The sequence below is a fragment of the Gossypium hirsutum genome, chromosome D11 (genome assembly GCF_007990345.1).
Source record: "Gossypium hirsutum isolate 1008001.06 chromosome D11, Gossypium_hirsutum_v2.1, whole genome shotgun sequence".
Classification (NCBI taxonomy): Eukaryota; Viridiplantae; Streptophyta; class Magnoliopsida; order Malvales; family Malvaceae; genus Gossypium; species Gossypium hirsutum.
Genome location: NC_053447.1, coordinates 54,320,100 through 54,341,941, shown reverse-complemented (window position 1 = coordinate 54,341,941; position 21,842 = coordinate 54,320,100). Strand labels below are relative to the sequence as shown.

The 21,842-nt window shown below is 34.1% G+C and overlaps 1 long non-coding RNA gene across 1 annotated transcript; it reads left to right on the top strand.

The window, feature by feature from the left end:
- Positions 1-1,529: 1,529 nt before the first annotated feature.
- On the top strand, positions 1,530-15,891 carry LOC121223116 (uncharacterized). The gene is made up of 2 exons (XR_005920513.1): positions 1,530-1,979; positions 14,933-15,891. It is a non-coding gene; the product is annotated as an uncharacterized lncRNA (long non-coding RNA).
- The last annotated feature ends 5,951 nt before the right edge of the window (positions 15,892-21,842 follow it).

The following is a 21,842-nucleotide window of genomic DNA, read 5'->3' as shown; positions in this document are numbered from 1 at the left end:
AAGTAGGAGTAATATTGGGAAAGGGTCAAATAGAATTACAACTCCACATAGCTACAAAAATAATAGAATTTCCAAAAAAAAAAGAGAGAATTAAAGCAAATACAACAATTCAGAGGGTTATTAAATTAGGCAAGGCCATTTATAAAAGACTTAAGTAAATATCGAGGACCTATATACCAAAAGACTAGGAAAACTGGAAAAAAGGCAATTCGATAATGACGACATAAAACAAGTAAAAAAAGTAAAAGACTTAGTTAAAAACTTACCTAAATTAGAATTACCCTTATGTTCGGAATATTTAATGATAGAAATTGATGGTTCTGCCTTCGGATGGGGAACAATGTTACTTAAAAAGCCACATAAGCTATCTAATAAAGGGGAGGAAAAAATATGTAGATAATCATCAGGGTCTTATCAAGAGAAGGAGAACATAGCTGGCATAGATGCCGAATTATTAGCCATAAGATATGCACTAGAATCATTCGAACTCTTTATACTAGGAAAAAATGAATTTACCGTAAGAACTGATTGTATTACAATAGTAAAATACTATAACAAAATGAAACTAGAAAAGAAAATATCTTCTTTTAATAGATGACATAATCTAACTAGTCATAATAGATTATGAATCTAGTTAATCCTCTAGTCAAGAATTGCATATTATAAAGGCTCTGGTCAAGAATTCAACATGGCACAGAATACGATCATAACACCCGCAGAAAGAATACTAATCGATAATATATTCATAACTCATAAAAAGGGAGATATTAAACACCAAATAGCCTGTCTTAACAGGCTCTCTCTATATTTTCATAACATCCATAATAATGAGAAATGATATGTCTTATTCACAAGAGACAATAAAGGAATATACAAAGAATGGACTGAAATTATCCAGTATACAAAATCTCAGAAAAACCCAAAATATAAAAAAAATACAGCTTTTTGTCAGCTGCATATAAAGATGCCCAGATATACCTTGGACACAAATATAATGTTTCAGAGAAACTCAACACAATGGGCAAAAATATATAAAAATCCTCAACTAGAAATAAAAACTTCAGTAGAAAAGGCAGCAGTTTAAGATCAAATCATAAAACACAAAGAACATAAACTCCTCCTAGAAAAACAACTTAAGACCGAGCGAGTAAGGAATATATAACTTATAAAAAGAATGGAAGATCTCCAAAAGGAGGCCAATCATAAAGAAGACATGATCTCATACGCTGAGGCCACCGCCGAGCAACCTATAACGAAGGAAGACAAAATAATAGAAAAACTCTCAAAAATCCAACAAGACTTATCCACCAACATAAGTGGGCTAAATCAATTTGATGAAAGGCCCTCTGAAGGGTGGGATCAATGGTGGTTCAATCTAGCATGTCGGGCTAACATAATAGAAAAATTCCAGAAATCCCAAAAACTTTAGAAGCCCAAGATGAAGAATACCGAGACGGAGCCCTAAAATAATACGTGACCTCTATAAAACTGTGAAGAGAGTCACGAGATAAAAGTTGTAGATGCTCAGCTAAAAGCATCTTATCTGAATTTGTTTTAATTTTTTATTTTTGGGAAAAGCGCCTTTAGGAAGCATGCGCCTACCCATCTTTATTGGTTATTGTGAAAGAAGACTCTCGTGACTTATATCCAGACTGTCGATAGGCTTAATGAAGCACCCAAGTCTCTATATAAGAAACTCAGATGTCTCTCATTAGGTAGTTAGAAAGAGAGAGAAACTTATTTATTGCTTTGTAATTTCATTCAAAGTTATAAAAACTTAGCCTTTGTTCTTCAAATCTTTGCCTTAGTTCTTCAAATACTTTCTAGGCTTGAGATATAGAGAGAGAAGCATAAGACCTCTACCTAATAACCATAGCCAAGAGAGGGTGTATCGGCAAAGCAAAGGGAGCATGCTCTCGCGAGATTGAGACTCTCATATCTAGACGATGACTTGGGGAACTTAGTCATAAACTTATCAGGTATAACTCTATGTAAATATATTATTTTAGTAAATAATTTTCATTCTATATTATTTAGGTAATTAATTGTTTTTCATATTATTTCAATAAAAAAGTTTAGAAATTTTAGTATTTCTTTAAAAATTTGGTAGACTCTTATTTTAGTTATTTTAATATTTTGTCAGAAATCTTGGTGAGCACTTAGTAGAGGTGCTCATGGGCCGCCCGACCCAACGGTTCGCCTGAAATATGGGAGGGTTTGGGTAAAAATATAGGCCCGAAATATGGGCTTGGGTAAAAAAATGAGGCCCGTTTAGAAAACGGGCCGGGCTTCGGGCACCACTTTTTTGACCCCGGGCTCGGCTCGGCCCTGCCCGAATATAATAAATATATATTTTTTTAATTTTTTAATTTTTTTAAAATTTTTTTATTTTTAAAATAAATTTTTAGTGTTTTATTAAAAAATAGGCCTAGCCGGGCCAAGCTCGAGCTTAGGATTTTTTCCCGGGCAGGGCCTGAACAAAATCTCAAGCCCATATTTCGGGCCAGGCCGGGCCCGGGCTATGATACGGGCTGAAATTTTTTCTGGGCCCGGCCCAGCCCGGCCCATGAGCACCTCTAGCACTTAGGCAACATGATTTATTTTATAAAATATGTTTTATATATACGAAATTTTTTATTATAAATACCCAATATTTAAAAACTATCCATAAAATTATTGATACTTCCTTTGAATTTTGTCTACATTCCAAAATACCTAATGATATGCTCTTTAGAAATATTGGAATTTTTTTTTTGACATTTTAGACTATTATTGGGTAACCTAATTTTGGTATACCAAAATTCCTAATAATTTTTCTTACAAATTTTGGTATTACTTAGAAATTTTGGAATACTAAAGTATATAAAGATATGCTCTTAGAAATTTTTAAAATTTTGGTATTGACTTCTAACTTATTGAAAGGGAGCTCACCTTAGGCGACACAAGTAGTGTCTAAAAGTATCATAGAGGCCCTTATACTACATGTGGGATTGCATTTCTCCTTCTATTTAAAAAAGTGAACAAATTAATCTATGTATGTTAGATCAAAAAGCGAACTTGTTCTTTTGTTACAAATTTCGTCTATTTTTACTGTTGAAAACATTTCTTATACATTAGTATGAGATGGATGTAGCATACCACGTGTTATTGTCTGGTTTTTTTATCAATCACGCTATTTTTTAATTATATAAATGGATGAAATTTTTATAAAAAAAGAGATCAATTTACTTTTTGATATAAGATAGAGGCACTTGTTTTTTCTTTTTAATAGATGGGGCAAAATTATAATCTAATTTATAGTAAAAAAACCTCTATGTTTCTTTCACTTGAGTGGGGAGAATGTTGTGACTCTATTTTGTGCATGAGATCAGAAGTGAGTCAAAGGCTGTTATGTGGTAGGTAGCTTTTTCGGTTAAGTAGTTGGGCTAGTGGTTGTTTGTTGTGGCCCGTTATTATTGTTATAGCTTAGTCTATTAGTTACCATAAATAGGCTTAAGCTTAGCTTTGTAAAACAGTTTTTCTGAGATTAAAAAGTTCATTTGAGATTTCCTTGATTCAATTTTCTTTGATTTCCTATTTCTCCATTTTTTTTTTTGCTGAGTTGGTTGAAATTTCATTAAAACAGTCGTATTTCCACTAAGATTCCAACCAGAAAGGCACACAAATGGTGGAAAAAATAGTAAAATCATTGGTTGAAGTTAAACGAAGCATTCAAAACTTTATTCTGAGGGCTTAAACCAGACCTCTTCTTTTTATACAATCCATACTTTTCTAATGATTTACACATACTATATATAAATATATATATATAAAGGTGCATCGTTTAAATAGATTTTCAAAAAGAAAAGATATAAAATGATTTAATTAAATCACACTCAAGAAAATTTGATACACATAAAAATGGTGCAAAAAATCATGTTCATTCTAAGGAATTACCATATTTATCAAAGCGAAAAAGAGAAAAAAAAAACACAATGATATTCTAAGCAGTGAAAAACATATATTTAATTATAATAAATCAAAGATAACATATAATATTTCAAATATGAATATTTGATGTAGGTAGTAAAAAAAAAACAAATTGTAGATCAAAATTTTGAATAATGTTTTTTATTGAAAGACATAATTAATATATTTATAGATTTATTAGATTTTTTTGGTGAAAAAAATAAACGGGAAGATTACATTAATTTAATCCAATCTAAAGGGATATCCTTGACTAAATGAATCCCTTGTTTCTGTTAAAAACCATCTTAGTGATGTGATCTGCTTCAAAGTTTTCTTCACAAGGTATATGTTCAAGCTTTATTGACTGATATTCAACAAGTGCAGCTGAATACGCCTGATAAGCACAAAAGAAGATATTTTTAAGATTGATTACTGAATAGCCTGCATTATAATTTTGACTCTGTAAAATCCTTAATCCATCAAGAACCCCCCATAATTCAGCGTTGAAAACCGAATAGTGACCCAAACTCCTGTTGAAACCAAGAATCCAACCCCCATGACGATCCTTCAATACTCCTCCAAAAACAACCAACTCGAAATCTAAATTCACAACACCATTAGAATTTAGACAGATCCAAGACCTTTCTTCATTGACAAACATATTGATACTTTGTCTCCTGAGATGGGATACCTTGAGAGAAGAGTAACATTATAAGGCCCAGCTATACGATCATTTAATTATTTCATCAACACTTCATTGATCGCCTCGAAAAATAAAAAGATTATAGTTCTTCCAACTGCGCCACACTAATAGCCCAAAGAAACACTGTCATTCCACTCCCTTTAAGAAGAAGTTGTAACGATTTCCCAAGTAGGATACCAACCACTCTTGAAGATTACTTGTAACACCCCAAACCCGGCCTAGAAGTTAGGCCCAAATCTGTCGTGTCACATTGAAGTGTTTTTCGAAAACCATGTTTTCATTATAAACCCTTCTTGAAATTTCAAACTTCTTGCCATTTAAAACTTGTACAAAACCTCAGTTTGTGTTTGCTTATTTTCAATCGAGGTTTATTAAAGAAACGTTGTTACCTTCAAAACCTTATTGTTGCGGAAGATTAATTTAAAACAAATGACTTGTGAAAACGTGTTATTTAAAAATTGAGTTGCAGAAACGTAGTGTTTGAAAATAGTTATTATTTTGGAAAATTGGGTTCTCCTTCTAGCAGATAAGAATCATAATCAATAAAATCCCAAATTTAAAATCCAAAATTTTTGAGGCCTTATTACAACCCGAATCAAAATCAAAGTACTTTAGTAAATGAGCAAAACAGAATAAAACTTGTGCAGTTGTGTGGCCCTCTTCGAGTCCCTCACAGCTCCGAACTGTCTAACGCTGGGGATTACCTGAAAGGTTAAAAATGGGGTGAGTTTACAAAAACTCAGTGTGTAATCCCCTATCATTCAGTCAGTAATATAAGCAGTAACAATCTGGGCCTGAGCCCTTTTTAGTAACAGAACAATATGGCTTTAGCCCAAAATAGTAAAAGTGCAGTGTGGGCCTTAGCCCATTACAGTATCAAAATTAAAAACAGAATACATGTGGGTCTAAGCCCAAGACAGTGACAGAATCAGTAATAGAAATGCAACAATGCAATTATGCAACCCATCCCAATCCAACCAACACACCACTCGTACCAACCAACACACTATGTAGGGATAAAATCGACCCACCCAGCCAACACACCAATCTCAACACCGGTTGCGACACTAATCAGTAACGCAGCAAAGCTGCCAGTAACCAGAATGGCTAAGAGCCGTAAACAGGATAACTATAAGCTATAAACAGAATGACTACAAGCCATAAGTACAGTAATATGATTGGCACAAAGCCATCAACAATAGTGATATGATCGGCACACAGCCATCAGTAATGGTAATATGATCGGCACAAAGCCATCAGTAGCATTGTAACAAAGCTGCCAGCAACAGTAGCGCAACAAAGTTGCCCGTAATAGTATATGTGGCCAAGCCACCAGTAACAGTGATTGTGGTAGTATCCCAACCCCATGCAGTATGTCGTGTATGCAAAATGCCATACTCAGAATCAGTCATACAAATCATAGACAAATCAGTCATACTAATCACAGACAAATCAGTCATTTAAATCACAAAGAAATCAGTCATTTACATCACGGAAAAATAAATTATTTACACTCGAGGGGCAAAATAGTCATTTACCCTCTAGGGGCATTATGGTCATTTTACTTTACAGTGGTACTTTAATCATTTTACCCTACAAGGGCATTACGATCATTTTACCCTATGAGGGTTTTTCGGTCATTTTACCCTACAGGGGTATTACGGTTATTTTACCTTACAGGGGCATTACGGTCATTTTACCCTACGAGGGTATTACGGTCATTTTACCTTATGGGGGCTTTTTGGTCATTTTACCCTATAGGGGCATTACTGTCATTTTTACCTTACATGGGCATTACGGTCATTTTACCCTATGCGAGTTTTTTGGTCATTTACCCTATAGGGGTATTATGGTCATTTTACAAATATTGGGGTCTCGGTACTTATTACGACCTCCTAAAAGGTCTATCGTCCCTTCGAATGACTTAGATAACCTACAAGGCCAGAACAGTGTACATGGGCCTAAAACTCGCTATTGGTCCCAAGTGGGCCTACACGCTCGTATGACCCATTTAGTCCAGATTCGCATACGGCATCGCGAGCCTCAAAAACCAACCTATCAATGATCACTTATCGAGGATTTTACCCGTGTGGCCCACAAGCCCATCGGGTTCACGCGGCCTATTTCGACCCATCGAGGCCCATAACGGCCCCAACTATGCAAACGTCACAGTCTAACAACACTTACCACATCACATACATTTTATCTGTGTGGCCCACAAGCCCACTGGGCCCACACAGCCCATTTTGGCCCAATGAGGCCCAGAACAGCCCAAGACCACGAGAGCACTTGTGCTGACCTCTACAGACTAACACCCATGTTTGTGGGCTCAGTTCACCACACGCACGATCGCACGCTCGTGTGACATTATAGCCATATTTCTGACTTTTTGGCATTTTGCCGATCTACAGTCATAGTAGTGTAACAACACATACTTTAGGTTTTTCAGCTGATCATCGAATACCGCATACAAATACACACCTTATTACAACAATGAAGACTGCGAATAATATGGAGCAATAAACCTATAACCAACGCAACACAAGATTAACACATACTCTTAATCCATAAACTTTATTTACTAAACCACAAACACCCACCTTGCTAGATCTAACAGATACTAGCGTCTCACTGCTGATTAAGGGCGAATCCCCCCTCCTAACATGATTCGCCAGATCAAAAGTTGTTAGAAAACAACCATACATTCGGCACCTAAGAGAAAGAAAAGGGAAAACCGATAATAGAGCCAAAAGAAATTTGACTAAGAACGAAATAATAAAGTGGTTGTAACACCCCCTTACCAATAAAACAAACGTATTTCGGCAATAGTCAGTCAGGAAGATTCGACCCGAAACAAGAAAAACAAAAAGATTTGAGATGTAGAAGGTATGAGAATTCGGTCCAATAGAGAAAGGAAAAACAGAATTGGAAAAGAAGTAGAGATGAAAGTAAAAGAGAGGGTCGGCTATAGCAGAAAATGATTAAAGAAGAGATGAGTAGGAAGTTTCAAGCAGAGAAGAAATAGTATTCGGTTTCTTTTAGAGAAAAGAAACAAAACTAAAGCTGAAAAGGACAAACCAAACGACAACACACAAAAGAGCCAGCCAAGAAAACCACTCCGGCACTTCGGATATATCTAACAAAAGCCCCTAGTCGAATTTCCAAGAGCAAGAAACCTATTTCGGCACAACTACTCAAGCCTTCAAACTCCTTGAAAATCTCCACCCCTCTCCTTGATTTTCTCCCCTTATCCCTCCTTGATATCCTCCACAACCAACTTACAAGACCAATTCAAACGCTCCAACAATAGATTCAAATCCAACACCAACTCTTGCCTCCTCATGAGCAAAATATATAATCCCATTTGCATACAGTAAGACTCGAACTCCAGCCCTTACCAAAAACAACATGCCACCTTGCCACTAGACCATCCCCTCTCTTTGTGTCATAAAACAACCACAAATAATTATAAATCCTGTAAGCTAACATCCAAGTTCCCTTAAGAGCTCAAAAAGTAAAATTTTGCCAAAGGCCAAACTTGAGCCCAGACTTCTCAAGCACTCCCAAATACACTCAAATCACTTAGCCACTCAACCAAACATGCAATTTGTGTTACTGACTTGCACAAATAAAATATCTAAGAGCAGTCTCCTATCCGCTTCCAAGCTCAAGGCCCAATACTTCTAGGCCCAAAATTCGGGCGTTACATTACCTGAAAAGAAAACACCATGTTTTTTCACTGGCATGAGCTTAGACCACACTCCTTTCGCAGTGAAACAATCTATTATGGCATGAATGGCATCTTTTGGTGCACTCTCGCATACCGTGCAATGCTCATCATCCCCTATACCTCGCATTTTTCCTTCTACCTGTGTGAGTAGCCTCTCTTTAAAGGCAAGCCAAAGAAACATACGAACCCTTTGTGGTCCCGGGAATTTGCATACCACCTTCTAAGCATTATCATTCAAATTTAATGTCTCTTATCTAAGCATTCGCTAAACACTCTTAATAGAGAAAGTCTTTGATGCAATCCCAACCCAAATGACAATATTCAGACCGACTAAAGGGTGAAGAGGAGGAATGCTTACAATATGCCTAATGACATCATTTGACAGCTAGATTTGAAACAAATCCATATTCCCTAAATTATCTTCAGTCACCAACTCACTAAGGGGACAATCTAAGTCCATATTAGCGTGAGATGGAATGTGATTAACCAGAGGACTAATTTTCGGTATCCACTTGTCCTTCTAGCATCTAATACTTTCCCTATTACCAACTGACCAAAATAAGTTATCCTGAAGCAAAGGCCATATTCTAGAAAGAGACCTCCAATGGAAGGAAGACTTGCTACGAAATATGTCTTCTAGGATACCTCCTTTGATAGCATACTTAGATCTGAGGACCCGAACCCATAAATAATCAGTGTTAAAAACTATATTGAAATCCAGTTTCAGGATAAATGAATTATTTTGGTCTTTCAGTTATCGAAACCCCAATCCACCACAAGCCTTTGGTTGACAGTTTACAAATCTCCTACCATTTCACCAAGGGTGTCTTCCTGTTACCCCTAAACGACCCCCAAATAAACTACTGCACCAAACATTCGATCTCCTCGCACAACCCTTGAGGGATCATTATGGACAACGTGAAAAAACTCAGAATGGATAAAAGAACTGATTGGGCTAGAGTAACTCCATCCATAATAGATAATTTCCTTGTATCCCAACTCTGAAGCTTGCTTCGAACCTTGTCCACTATAAACCTCAGGGAATTGTTTGTTACCCTTTCATGAAATAGAGGGACTCCGAGATATCTTCCAAGGTTCTGCGTCGTATGAAATCCAAAAATATAGCACAGTTTCCTTCCATATTCTCTCTCAACCCCATTAGAGAAGACCATATTAATCTTGGAAGCATTGATCCGATACCCTGAAAAAGCACAAAAATTATCTAAAATTTTCTTAATCAAACTTACCTATTGCATGTCAGCTTAACCAAAAATGACCAAATCATCTATAAAAAACATATGTGATAGTGTCGGACTCGATCGCGAAAAACGTATAGGATGCCATTGCCCAGAGTTAATATTTGACTTAATACAATGCCCAAGCCATTCCTTACATAAGATAAATAGGTACGACAATAGAAGACATCCTTGTTTAACCCTTTTTGCAAGACGAATTTTTTGCGTTGGCACCCCATTCCACATTATCTGCATAGTGGAACTCATGATGGTAGACATGATAACGTTTCAAAGGAAATCAAGAATACCTGTTGCTTGAAGAGATGCATTGATAAAATCCCATCTTACCCTATCATAGGCATTTTTCAAATCTATCTTAATAGCCAACCACCTATTATTTTTTTGTTTGCTTCTCATGGAATGAATAACTTTTTGAGCCACAACAATGTTATCAGTAATGTTTCTGCCTGCAATGAAACCTGTTTACTTCGGCACAATGATTTTAGGGAAAACCATATTGAACCCATTAGAAATGACTTTCATAACCAATTTCTAAAAAAATTGGCCATAAGCTTAACAGTCTAAATTGGGCGTAGCTTTCAACTTAGGCACTTCCGGTATAAGAAATATCAATGAGTTATTTAACTCGGGATCAATGGCGTGCCTAGCAAAGACCTTTTGAATCTAATCACAAATGACATCACCAACCAAGTCCCACTGGCTCAGAAAGAATATTGCATGAAAACCATCACTTCTGAGAGCTTTTAAAGGGGCTATATCAAACAAAACTTCCTTTACCTCATCCTTTGAGAATTTCTTTCCCAAAAAGAGAGTATCACTATGATTCAGTTTCAGAAAGGAATTATCCGGTAATTCTAGCATTTGGCCTGGATTTTCACCGTACAATTTTTTAAAAAACTTAGTAGATTCTTCTTAAAGTTCTTCCTCATCTTATGTAAAATATCCGTTGTCATTCTTTAGACTCTTGATCCAGTTATTCTTCCTTCTAAGCAGTATGAAGGAATAAAAAAACTTAATATTATGATCTCCTAGCCTTTGGCTTCCACAGTAATTATTCATGATGAATGACATTTTCATTTTCCTCTTGAACCTAAGATTCTAACTAGGCTAGATAGTCAAAATATGACTTTTCTTGAGCTTTTTGAATTCAAGTTTTTGAGTCAACTGTCTTTTATGAACATCTAGGTATCCTTACACCAACTTATTCCAATATTTGATGTTCGTGGTGAACTTAAAAAGATTTTTGACCATCTTACCATTAAAATTCCAATTATCTCTAACGAAATTAGAGAAACTAGGATGCTCCACCCAATTGGCCAAGAATCTGAATAGATGTCCCCTAGACATATTGATCTTTGGCCTAAGAAAGAGCAATAATGGTTTGTGGTCAAATTTCAACTTAGAGAGATGAGTGGTTGAAAAATTGGGAAAAGCATTTCCCCAAGCAGAATTTTTTATTACTTTGTCCAACATTTCAAAAATGCCTCCCCCTATGCCAGGTAAAGGAGGGGCCTCTGAACTTCAGATCTTACAAATCAACTTCCTCAATAAATTTACAAAAAAGCGAACATCTCTTCCTTTCCGAATGATCATCTGACTTTTCATTGGGAGAAAGGATAACATTGAAGTCACCAATTGCAAGCCATAAAATAGAGCTCATCGAGATTACCGATTTAAGATCCTTCCAGAGATTATTCTTTTTCTATCAACCAGGACTTTCGTAAACCAACGCAATGAGAATAGGTTGGGAGTTTATACCTTCAGAAACCTATAAAAAGGTAAATTGAGATGGTTGCTTAAAATGTCAACTTCAACTGACTCTTTCCAGCTGACCCAAATACCACCAAAAAAATTGATTGCCTCCACTCAGTGAGAATTATGGAATCCTAGCTTAGCAATAATTTTATCTTCCTTTCCACCAGTAGTCCTTATCTCAAGCAAACTAACAATATCTGAATTATATTCCTTACTCACAACAAATCCGCAAAAATTTAACACTTGCACAACCCTGACAGTTTGAAGAAAAAATTGATAAATAAAGATAGAAAGAGTAAACTAACCTTTACTACTTTGAGATCCTGAGCTTATCAAAAGGCTTTCTCCCTGGGCTAGCAACCATTTTTCTTGCTTCAGTGTTCAATTAAGGACTAATAAGTTCCACTATCGAATTCATCTAGTCAACTAAGGGAGCCTTGGGAACATTTGCTAATTTAAAACGCTCCCCACGATATTAAATAGTCTGATTAAGCCTCCTTCCATTACGAATTTAGCCACCTTTGACTCTTGGGATACGTCATTTAGAACCAGAAGACCTACCACCATTCCAAATAAGAACTCCATTACGCCCTGAACTTCCCCCATTTGAAAATTAATTTTTTTTTAAAATGGACTGCTAAATGATTTCCTAATTTTAATACCGCGTCATTCAACTTTTCCACCCTCTTTTTTGTCCTTTCAAATATGGGGTTAGAAAAACAAAATTTTATAGACTTTTTCATGCCCTTTTTAACTCAAATTCATGTGGTTTCGTAGTAATTCTTGTCAAAAGATATAATATAATTATAAAATAATTAAATTTTGCTTAAATGATTAACATATTGAATTTTAATTAATTTTATAATAAATTTTTCATAAATTTTGATTAATTTTCGAAAAATTTGTACAAAGGGTGAAAATTGACTCGGCGAATCTTAGATGAAGATTTCATGTGAATTTGACCTCAAGTGAATTAACGAAAGTTTCTACCTGAGGAATCAAGGTACCAATAAGCTCAAACGCTATTAATGAATTCTTTGAATTACCTTATTTTGAAGACGACGAATATTCTTCTTTGATGAGAAATATTGAGGCTAAAAAACTGTAAGAAATTCTCGAGGAACTTACAGTTCCGAGTTCTAAGTAGACTATGTCAAAGCATGGATCTCACATTTGTCGTAGAGAATATTTAACACCATTAGCGAAGGTATGGTTCTATTTCATTCGAATCAACCTTATGCCTATTTCACATGAGACCACAATTTCATTTGAGCAAATGGTCTTTTTATACTCGATTTTAACGGCAAAGACCATTGATGTGGGAAAGATCATTCTAAGAGAAAATTGAAATTGTGCCGCTAGACGTTCTGGCCCAGCATACTTTCCCTTTACGATAACAATTTTGTGCTTGAGAGCTAAAATTCTTACAAACATAAAGAAGACAAGTTATAGCCAAGGCACAATCACAGATTGGGACCTCTGCCAAATAGGCGGAGATTCTATTTTACAGCAACGAGTTGAATTGAGCGAGGATCCCGAAGAAGAAAAAGAACATCCCACAGAGATCGAACCAATGCAGTCAGCTGAAATCCCTAATAAGGAAGAATCAATTGAACCAATAACCGAACTTGACATGGTGACCTCAACATTCAGAGCTCAATCGCCTAGCCCAGATCCTTGTGATAAGCTGTAAAAGTTGATGGACATAATGTAACATATGCAGTGGCAGCAACAAGCTGACTGGAGATTTTAAAAAACATAGGATGACTCAATGAGAAGTGCTTTTACGAAAATATTTCATGACTCATTTATTTTTGTGCCCAAGTTTCCAGATTTTATATTTGAACCATGGAGCCTAATATCAAAGAGGGAACGAAGCGATTCATGCAAAAACAAAAACGATAGAGCAAAAGATGAGTCAAATTCTGATGGATCTACAAATAAAAAAGAATGGGGGATCTTTACTTTATATTATTTTCTTTCCTAGGATATTTAATGTTTTTAGGATTAGGTTCTATTAGGATTTTTATTTCTCACATAATAAAATAAGAGGTGGAAATCATAAATAAAAATGAATAAGTTACAAAATAAGAAGTGTGGCAATATATATGTACATGTCTAGGATTCAATCTAAAGAGAGTTTGGTACTTAAGTAGTCAAATTGACTCACCTCCTCTTTTATAGAATCCTACCTGGTGTATAGTGTCTATTCACTTCTAACAATAGGGACATTGTTCATCTTAAGTACGGGGACCGAAAATTTGAAATTATTTCTTCTCAGAATAAAATTTTCTTTTAATTATGGTTAGTTATATTTTGTTCAAAATTTTGAAATTTTGTTAGGTATATTAAACTTCAATATGAATAAAGTTCTTTTATCTCAATAATTGTTATGTTAGCTACATTATGACATAAATGTACTCTTAATAAAGTATGTAAATCATAGCATCAAATTTTAGTTCCTTAGGAAAGCTAGGCATTCGTGAACGTTTAAGTCTCTAGAATTGACTTAGTAATTTCTTGAGACGAAATCCTAAGAAGCATGAAATGTTGAAAATGATTTAGGCAAACTTTTGTTTGAACTGTTTGAGCCTTTCAAGCCAACCATGATGAATATTTATCCCTTGAAACCCAACTTTGAGATTATATGGCCTAATTTTATTTGAACATTTGCAATATTTAGCCATCTCTTCTCTCATAATTATCTTTAAATTATCCCAAACACTAGAATCAATGTATTTAGAATATTCTTTGAAAATAAGTTTGGGGGAGTTGAAAATGAGTACCAAATGCTTAAAAAAGAAAGAGCATATGTACTCGAAAGAAATAGATGTACAAAAGAGCTAGTAAAAGCAAAATGAGTTGGTGTATTGGAGGTAATTATTCCGAAGGTCCGATGAAAGCTGAACCTAGGGTTTTTAGCCTAAATTTATCTATCTTTTACCTACCCCTAGCCTAGCCATGCTACAACCTATTTAAAAGACCTATTGGTTTAAGTTTCTGTGCTACCTGCATTATCGGAGAGAAATTGCTATGTTCAACATATAAAGGCATAAATAAAACTTATTGATTGCAACTTAATCTTAAATAAGGGAATAAAATCAAATTGGTAGGGATTTAACATGTCTTTATTGAGAAAGCATATAGTCTATTTTTTCTATCATAATAATAATTTAGATTAATTTGAATGATATGTATACTTAAGTGGCATAAATCTCAAAATTTTTTGTTCTTGAGCATAAGTATACTAACTTCATATTATGGGAAAAATGTTTTCTGAAGGAATTTTTCAAAGGTGTTTCCAAGATATTCTTTTCAATTTGTGCATTACTCGGAACAAGCAATGAATTAAGTTTGGGGGTGTGGAAACACAAAAATATATAGACATTTTTATGCCATTTTTAACTAAAATTCATGCAGTTTCGTAGTAATTGTTGTTGAAAAATATAATATAATTAAATTGTACTTAAATTATTAACATATCAAATTTTAATTAATTTTATAATAAAATTTACATAAATTTTGATTTATTTTCGACAGATTAGCACAAAGGATGAAAATTGGCTCAACAGACACTACTAGAAGCTCAAATCGTGAAGCGATTTCTGAAGCGTTGAGGCGAATTAATTTTTTAGCCTAAAACGATCCAAATTATGAATAAAAGTACATAATACAATTAATTTTAATTTTATTCCAATTTATTTTGGGTTAAGTAATTATTATTGAATATATTATGGAAATGAGTCCCAGTTGTGCTAATACGAAAGATTGATCCAAACGAGCAATCGAGTTGCCCAAACCCATCCAAAATGCTGACCCAATCAGATCAAATCAGCTTATTTACTGACTTGCAAATCAGCCCTTGAAGTCTCCTTGAAATTGCATTCAAACTCCTCCACTTATTATGCTTTTGTAGATTTGCCCCTAGCCAAATATAACAAGTTGAAATCATCAACAAATGCATGAGTGGTGGCCAGCCATGGGGGATTTAATGGCTGATATTTCTTTGCTAAAATTAGTAGCCAACCCACCTATAAATACCTCCCTTTGTTACTCATTTCAGAACTCAACTCAACTCAACTCAATTCATTCACAACACATTCTCTATTTACTCAATTTTCTCCCTTTGTTTTCCATTTTCTTTCTTGTCCCTTCCTTTGCCGATTTGTCCTCTTGAGAAAGATATTTCTTCCACCTTGGAGTAGTAGCACTCAAGTATTCATAGAGGCCTCGAATTAACAGAACGAGCAAAGAAGAAAAGGAGCGTGTTAGTGACTTCAGAGAGACACTGAATTTTTTTCTAGTTCCCTACTCTTTTATTTTCTTGACTCCGTTATGATGAATGCTCATCATTTCGTTACTCTTGATTTAATTAAAATGGCTTAAATTTAATTCGTGTTAGATTGATTGCGTTCTATTGCTTAATTTATTAACAGTCATGTTTGTGTTTTTATAGGCCTTGTTGATTTGTTCAATTAAATAAAATCATGTTTTTGTTATGCTTGCATTTAAATTGTAAGGTAACAATTGAATTAATTATTAAGCGGATTGAAATTGTAATTAATGGACACAATATTTAATTGGAGAATGTTTAATCTTCTAAGGTAGCTTAAGGTTAAATTAGCGACAATATTAAACAATACATTAACCTTCCATAACTTGCAGGATTTTGTGATTAAATTGTTTCAATATAGAGATATATTGTTACCTCACTTAATCTTTTACTTGCTTATGAAAATTGAATTAATTGTTTGAATTAGCATAGAGATATGTATAAGAAATTATTTTAATTTCATAAGTATGTATGTGCATTAACACATTTTCTCATTAAAATTTGTTTAATCGATTGAATTAACATAGAGATATAGTTAAGCGATAAATGGATTTTGGTAGGTGAGTATGTTCATAAGTTAGCAAATTGCAGAGTTGCCGTAAATTAAATTCGTAAGAAACATGAACATAGTATTGGTAATGTTAAGTTAAAGAATGCAATTGATCTATCACATTTATGTCATATTGATTAAAACTTGTTTTGAAATCGTGCACTGGAAATTGTTATTTTTATTTTATTTTACTTAGTTTAATTCTTAATTTTAATTAAAGCCCTTTCAAATCATCAAATTTTCACCACCAACTTGTTAAATTATTTATTTCATAAATATTTCTTTACATAGTTCCCGTGGGTACGATAACTCGACATTTACTTGTCGCTTTATTACTTGTTGCGATTGTGTACACTTGCACATTTCCATTATTCTAGGGGTTCAGACAAGAAACAATTATAGAAATGGAATTAAAAGAATTGGATTTTTCATTAAAAATAATCGAACCCGACAAAGAAACGTCAGCTTTCGAAACAGTTAAATTGTTGGACCTCTAGCTCACGCATCCTTAATGATTACTGGACGTGTCACAAAAGAACCAACAAACCCATTAGTTAATCTATTTGGCCCAACATCCAAAATAGGTCTCCTTATAAGAGACTTCAAGCTCGTCCGGATCCATCAAGGCCCATTTTGTTAGAACAGGTTGTCTCCCTATTCGTTGGCTAATTAATCACCCATTTATCATATTCTTTTTTCCATCAGTCGATTCCACTCCATTTAATAAATTAAAAATTTCCTGCAAACCTTCACTAAATCTCAAATCCCCCATTTCCCCTTAGGTTTTTTCGTAATCCCTGTCAGTTCTTCATTTTATCCTTGACCCTCTTGTCCCCAAATTCTTTTGAATTTCGTAGCCTAGACAACGTTGCAAATTTAGAGCCCGATCCTTCCTTACTAGTAAAATTAGTTACTCGATTTTTCTCCACCACCATCCATGGCTCATACCTCATGCCCTATTCTCCGTCCTCAGCCTTATCCAAAGCAGACTCCATCCGCTCCTTCATTTTCGTTGAACTCTGCTCCTTTGATGCGTAAATCTCTTTAGTGTAGCCATACTTCCTGTAAGAGAAGCATATTGTAGGTAAAGCCTCATATTCCACTTTTTGGAGCACACCGTTAACCAACACTTGTAACACTAGAGGCTTGTCCAGCTTTACATAAATGACCATTCGAGTGAATTGGCCCCTGGATCGGCTATCAGTGTCAAAATCCATTTTAGAAACCTTCCTTAAAATGTCACCTATTTCTTCAGGAATCTTCCCCTTGTACAAGAATCTTGGGAGTCTTGGCAAACAAATCTATGCCTTTACCATACTCGAGTAGGGCTATGATGGGTTAAACTCTTTGGTCTAGGGTTGGACAGTTAGGTATTGTTTGTATATTAACCATGGCCCTTGTGATAAGACTTTTTTGAAGTCTTTAGAACATTGAAACTTGGCCAAAAAATATACGTTCTCTATATCCATAAGATGGAATGACTTTGAAGATCTCCAAATACTACTAATCCGATTGTTCAGTTTCATATATCCAATATTCCTTCCCAACAATTTTAGTATTATCGTAGTCTCCACTTCCTTGAAAAGAATTCGTTGGATCATATTAGAAAAATCAATAGCCGAGGTTCCATTAACAAGAAATCTATTGATATCTCCTTCCTAAAACTCAAGATCGTCATCACTTCCCTCACCAGAAGCCATCGTCATCACCTCCCCCACCAGAAGCCATCGTCTCCTTCTTATTATTACCGAAGCTGTTCCCCAACAATTTATCCTTCCAGGAAATGTTTGGATCAAACTCAGTTCAACCATCATTTTTGTGTCCACAATTCAGTGGTCCTCTTTAAACCGTACCTTCTTAGTAGCTCGATTTACATCGTCCCGAGGACCATTGCCTCTGTTTTTGTCTGGAAATTACCATTGCCTTCGAAGTTAAGAGAAAATTGTGAAAACAATGATTTATTAATTATAGTTTTGATTATGCTGATAAAATTCATTTAGTGATTTTGTAACACTCTATACCCGACCTAGTTGCCAAGCCCGAATATCAGGATGTCACACCACTGTCTCTTGTTATACTCATAGTAAATTGTCACATTACTAAGAAATCATCCTCTTTATTAGTGATCTTATAGTTTTTTAGTCAAGCATATATCAATCATCATTAGAACATGCCAAACATACTTTAAGTAAACTTATAATAATAATTAAACATGCATTAGGTCCACTTAGCAAAATTTCCAAGACAATCACATAGTTATCGATACTGTAACAAAGGTATCAATAATTCTCTCAAGTGATATCAATACCGTCTGAAAAATCGGCACCAAAACTACTTACTATTTTTGGCTTAAAAACCCCAACCTCAAAATTTATCGGTACCTCTGCCAAAGTATCGATATTTCTATCTTGAGTATCGATACTCGTGATAGAATATCAATACCAAATTATGATTCGACTCCCTATACATTTCAAGTAACAGGGGTATCATTTTTACAACACGAATATCAATACCTTTGCTTCAAACTAGAAAAATACAACATACATGAGATAATAAGTCATTCCAACATGTACCAATTCATCATGCTATCATATCATCATCAAATAAACGTCAAAACGATCGTAATAGTAGTATCAAATATCGAAAGTAAGTTCAAATGATAATCGGTATAATACGATTCAATTCTCAAAACCCTAAGAGCAATTAAGCTATAGAACTTCCAAAACACCTTGAAGAATATCATTAAAAGTCTACCACATTGCCTTATTCCAAAAACATAAACAAATAACAATAACACCTATGAAATCACTGAAATTGACTAGCTTTGATCACCCCTTGGAAACCACACCGCTCACACCGGCACACTATTAATTTGCAAGGTTTAGAAGGAGTGGGTGAGCTTAACAAGCTCTATGGATGCCTAGAAAAAATAGTATGCAAACAATTCATCAAACATTAACGAAACAACCATATAACAAAACCTCAACAGTTCCAACTTTAATGTCATAATAGACTTGCTTGTGCATTATTTACTAGTTCAATTACATGGTAAACATATTCACTTTTAGCATATATCATATTATACATGTAATCACGTAACATACAAGCATATATCTGAATACTCAAATGATCACATAACATTCAAGCATATATCTCAATACTTAAAAACATCTTTATAGATCAGTTGCATAATGGTTGCATGTCATATAAACACATATTCATAATTTAAGATAATTTGGCACTTGAGTTATGAAACATAAAAGTGAACTTTATCATCACTCATCGGATACACAGATCTCCAACACACCATATAGACTCATAGAGTCAAACTGTAACAGCCCGTTTCCCAGTGGTTTTGGGGCCACAAATCTGATGAGAAGTTTGTAAATATTATTATTTAATATTTAAAAGTCCAATATAGTATTATAATAATTTTTTATTTAATGATTTTTGTTAATTGAACGAATAGCTAGGTTCAAGTGGTATGCCCCTAAAGTTAAGTGGTTTTAGAAATTGAGGTCTCTGAACCTTATTTCAATATATCGAGCCCGTAAATATTTAATATTAAATATTTACGAAATGATTATATAGGTGTATTAAATTTTGGTTAAGTAAATTTAACGTTTAAATAGTTAATTAAGTAAAAAGAACTAAATTGAAAAACTTACAGAAGTAGATTTCTATTAAATAAAGGGGTCAATTGGTTATGGAATATTATACTAATGGACTTAAAGGGTAAATGTGCCAAATGACTTCATAGTGGATGGTTGGATGATTAAATGCATGAAATTTGATTAATTTTAAAAGGGCAAAATTGTATATTAAAAATTAAATGGAAATTAAAACAAACAAAAGGCCAAAATTGCTATCATCTTCTTATTTTCTCAAAAACAAAATGAAACCCCATTAGAGAGGTTGGAAGCTTTCGACCAAACTTAAATTCCATGCATGGTATGGTATTTTGTCATGTTTTTAGTAATTTTTATGTTTTTATAATCGTTTTAGCTTAATCTAGCTAACCTGGGGGCCAATTTGTAAATTTGTTAAAAATATAGGGACTTGCCATGAATGAGTTTGATGTGCTTGTGAAAATAGTTGATGAATTATTAAAGTTAGCATCTAGATATAAGTATTTTGTTAAGTGATTTTAGTGATTTTGAATGTTAAGGATTAAATTGTTTAAATAGTAAAATTCAATGGAAATAGTGTGAGTTGGTGAAAGATATGGGCTGTTATGAGATTAGATGAAATTCAGATATCATGAATTTCAATTAAGGGTGGTTAAATTACAAATATTGGATTTAGGGATTAAATTGCATAAAAGGTAAAATGTTAGGGGTAATTTTGTAAATTTACCATTAAAAGGGCTATAGGTTGTATTAATTATATTAAGTTATTTGAATGGTTTAATTGAAAGAAAAATATTATTATTTAGATCAAGAAATGGACTGAATAGACCTAAATCGAGGAAAAAGTTAAAGGATCGGATTAATCATCGGCTTTGATTTTACAATTGTAATTGTCAAAGTAAGTTCGTAGTCCTTAATCTCGAACTTTATTTATTTACTTAAATTACATTGATTATTATTTTTATGTTTAATTACAACTATATAAATATAATTGACTAAAAGTTAGATGAAGAGTTATGGAGTTATAGGTATAGTTATGGAATAGATTAAATGATTAATTATAATCATTGATGCAATGGTTGAATTATGAAATGAGGAACTGTGGAAATTATATATATAAATGATAATTCTATATGAAATAGACCATGGAAGTATAATGGAAAGTGAAGAGTAATTGAATGATTGAGAAAATAGTTTTAAATGGTTGTTTATGGATAAATGATTTATGTGTACATTTATAAGTTGTACATTTATGAGAAATATTGGTAAACTTAAGAAGTTTAGTTATGATATGATGGAATTGACATTATCTGATCTTGTGTACGAAGTGTAGGACATAACACATATTTAATATTGTCAGTTTATTTGACTAGCGTTGGGCATAAATCTTTGTCGGTTAATCCGACTAGTGTTGGGAACACATTTAATATCGTTGGTTTATCTGACCAATGCTGGGTGCAAATATTTTTCGGTTAATCCGACGAGTGTTGGACACATATTTAGTATCGTCGGTTTATCCGACTAGCACTGGGCACAAATCTTTGTCGGTTAATCGGACTAGTGCTGGGCAAACATTTAATATTGTCGGTTTATCCAACTAGCACTTGGCGTAAATCTTTGTCGTTAATCCGACTAGTTCTGGGCACACACTTAATATCATCAGTTTATCCAACTAGCGTTGGGCACAAATCTTTGTCGATTAATCTGTCTAGTGATGGGCACACATTTAATATCGTCGGTTTATCCAACTAGCGCTGGGTGTAAAACTTGGTTACAGTTTAACCGATAGGCACCGGGTGCCATCCATAGATTGGTCCATATTGGCAATGTATAATCGATCTATCGAAAAAGGTTGGTATATGAAAAATATCTTGGAAGATGTATGAAAGGCTCATGTTGAACTTGATAGTAAACTAAATGGAAATGTATATTACATGT